Genomic DNA, 3678 nt, shown 5'->3' with positions numbered 1-3678 from the left:
TCTGGTGGGCCACCCTGGACGAGGACACCAGAGACTTTGTGAATGCGTGTCCTGTCTGCAACCAGAACAAGACCCCACGCCAAGCCCCTGCCGGCTTCCTACGACCCCTTCCTGTGCCTCATCGTCCGTGGTCCCACATCTCCCTGGACTTTGTTACTGGTCTGTCACTGTCAGGAGGTAACACCACCATCCTGACAGTGGTAGACCGTTTCAGTAAAATGGCACATTTTGTGCCCCTGCCTAAGCTCCCTTCTGCCAAAGAGACCGCTGGACTGCTGCTGGACCACGTATTCCGACTCCATGGCCTCCCTTCCGACGTGGTTTCTGATCATGGACCCCAGTTCACGTCTGCGTTCTGGAGAGAATTTTGCCGTCTCCTGGGAGCTTCCACCAGCCTGTCTTCTGGTTAAAATCCTTAATCCAACGGTCAATCTGAGAGGATGAACCAGGAGATGGAGACGGCACTCCGATGTATGGCCTCTAATCATCCTGCCTCCTGGTCCTCGCAGCTCATGTGGGTTGAATACGCACACAACACCCTCGTCAGCTCTGCCACAGGACTCTCCCCGTTCCAGTGCGCTTACGGCTTCCAACCCCCCTGTTTCCCGCCCAGGAGAAAGAAACCGTATACCCGTCGGTGGAGGCTTTCATCCTTCGCTGCCGCCAAACCTGGTCACGGGCTAGAACTGCACTGCTGCGGGCCACGGGTCGTTATGCTACTGCTGCCAACCGCCACCGTTCCCAAGCCCCCTCCTACCGGGTAGGACAGAAGGTGTGGCTCTCCACCCGGGCCCGTTTCCCATCGACAGCATTGTCAATCCGGTGGCGGTCCGGCTCCGGTTGCCCCGCACCATGCGGATTCATCCTACATTCCACGTCTCCAGGGTCAAGCCGGTCAGAGAGAGTCCCCTGCAGCCTGTCTCCCAGCCGCCTCCGCCTCCTCGGATCATCGATGGGGCTCCGGCGTACACGGTGCGTCACCTGCTTCGCTCACGTCGCCGAGGAAGGGGCCTGCAGTACCTTGTGGACTGGGAGGGATATGGTCCGGAGGAGCGGTCGTGGGTGCCGGCCCGGCAGGTGCTGGATGCGCAACTGGTGGAGGAGTTTCACCGTCTGCATCCTGACCAGCCCTCTCGCGCCATCACGGGGCGGGGCTCTTCTGGTTCTGTCCCTTGTCCTCCTCCTGCTTCCGGGGCTTCTGGTTCTGGGGGCGTCGAGGGGGTTCCCGCGACTCCTCTGGGGGATGATTCTCCTTCTGGTGACAGTGAGATTGGGTCGGACGTCTCTGAGGAGTTCTAGCTACAGCTGCAGCAAGATTCGTCTCTTCTCCTCGTGGGAATCCCAGAGACTGTGCTTGGGCTCTCAGTCCGAAGAATGAACTTTTCACATTATTAACTCTGAGCATATTGAACTTTAACTGTGTTGGTTTAAATAAAGTTTATTACCAACCGTCGCTGAGCATCAGAGTACTGCATTTGGGTCCTAAACACACCCGTTTCAGGGACAGACAGAATGAGTGATACAGTGTAATGAATGGGGCGGCGGTTGTAAAGTTGTGCACTCTGAAACAAATGCTTGCAATGAACATGCTGGTGAAGTATGCTGAGGTTTAGTGCATAGGGCCCCTCACCAAGTCCAGAGTCCGACAGCCACCTATAAGGGCCTTCATGGACAACCTGACAGTGACAACAACATCATTCCCAGGGAGCAGGTGAAGAGCTGATCACCTAGGTTCGCACGAGTTTCAAGCCGGTGAAGTCTAGGTCGCTAGTGCTGAAGATGGGTAAGACCATTGACAAGTATCGCTTTGCACGAGGTAACACCCAGATACCATCCATCAACGAGAAACCAGTGAAGAGCCTGGGGAAGGTTTTTGATTGCAGCCTGAGAGACACAGCATCCATCCGAGTGACCAACCAAAGGCTGGAAGCCTGGCTCGCGGCAGTGGACAAGTCAGGGCTGCCTGGCAAGTTCAAGGCTTGGATATACCAACATGGAATCCTCCCATGGATTCTGTAGCCCCTCTTGGTCTATGAGTTCCTGATCTCCATTGTTGAAGGCTTCGAGAGGAGAGTCAGCAAGTTCCTTCAGAAGTGGCTGGGACTACCTTGGAGCCTGTGTAGCATCACCCTGTATGGGTAGAACAGCATGCTGAAGCTCCCAGTCAGCAGCCTGAAGGAAGAATTCATGGTGACCCGTACTAGGGAGGTGCTGCTGTATGAGAACTCTTGGACCCATAAGTCTCTCAGACTGGGATTGAGGACAGGACAGGATGGAAGTGGAGGGCAGCAGAAGCCATGGATGTTGCTGAATCATGACCAAGGCAAAGGGTGTTGGTGGGGACAGTGGCTCGTGGAAGGGCTGGACTGGGTAACAGCAGTACACCCCACTACGACAAGGTGCAGGGGAAGCACAAGAGGTCACTAATCCAGGAGGAGATGCGAGCCAGCAGGATGGTTGGAATGCAGCAGCAGGGAGCTTGGACAAGATGGGAGCAAGGGATGGAGCGCAAAGTCTCATGGGCCAAGCTATGGAGAGCTCAGCTTTAATGCATTAAGTTCTTAATCCAGGCTGTCTACAATATTCTACCAAGTCCATCCAACCTATTCTGCTGGGGGAAGGTGGAGTCACCAGCTTGCCCTCTGTGCCTGAAGAGAGGGACCCTGGAACATATCCCCATTGAGGTGGGATGCAGAGGGTTTACTGTCCTGTATCTCTGCAGGGCCTATAACATGCTGGGCATCGCAGGGGCCAGTAAGTGAAGGGCCATTAAGTTGGCCACAAGGGCAGCAGAAGTTGCATCCAGGTGGCTGTTGATCAGGAGAGGAGAGCCGTGGGTGGGATAGTGCTACCTGGACACAAGCCGGGGCCTGATCAACCCCGGCTGGGTCACCTGGGCGAGGGTGTGTGATTGCTGAAAGACTCGAAACACCCAGTGACCCCAGGTTACATCACTGATCATGTGTCCAGGTGCATCACAAGATGATATATGTTATAAGTCACAATTTGGAAGTATCATAATAAATGCTCAGTGTATTGATGTTCAAATGTAGGCCTACATGGCAACCGACCAATTTCTGTTTTAAAATGAGAAAATCAAAATCGGGAAACAACTTTTTTTACGAGGATTTTATTCTGCTGCTGATTCTATAAGAGGTATATCGTTATTTAATCTGTGGCTTAAAATTTAGCTGTTCACCTGAGTTTTGTTAAGAGTATCGGCTTGCACCTTCCACATGGTGTAGTGAACCACAGTGACACCAAAGTTATACCACGTCTGTTGTTTTCCATTTTTCAGGTTGAACAAAGTGCTGCACTGGCATAAAATGCCATCTATCAGCAGTTTACATTCAGACACTGCCTACTGGCATCGGTGTTAGTCTTTAAATACCCTTGTTACCTGAACCATATTGAACTTTTATTGTATATTGTGTTCTCTGTGTTCTCACATGTGGTTTTGATATACCACAGCCTTTCTCATACTTGGCACCAGGGTGTGTATACCGCAGGTGTAAGAGCACTGGTAACACATTGACAGTACATTTTGATCTCATCACACAAGGCATTAAGTTTAATACAAGTGCAAATTCACTCTAGACTTCAGTAGTGCTCCAGAATTTTAAGTGCTTCATTGCAACCCTCAGCTTTTGGTAAATATACTATAAATTTAATGCCTTC

At 52.1% G+C, this 3678-nt stretch overlaps 1 pseudogene; it reads left to right on the top strand.

Moving 5' to 3' along the window:
* The first annotated feature begins 1571 nt into the window (after positions 1-1571).
* LOC121965567 lies at positions 1572-2762 on the top strand (annotated as a pseudogene).
* Positions 2763-3678: the final 916 nt, after the last annotated feature.

Source organism: Plectropomus leopardus, unplaced genomic scaffold (assembly GCF_008729295.1).
Source record: "Plectropomus leopardus isolate mb unplaced genomic scaffold, YSFRI_Pleo_2.0 unplaced_scaffold20595, whole genome shotgun sequence".
NCBI lineage: Eukaryota > Metazoa > Chordata > Actinopteri > Perciformes > Serranidae > Plectropomus > Plectropomus leopardus.
The sequence above is the reverse complement of the archived record's forward strand: the minus strand, read 5'-3'. Positions and strand labels throughout refer to the sequence as shown.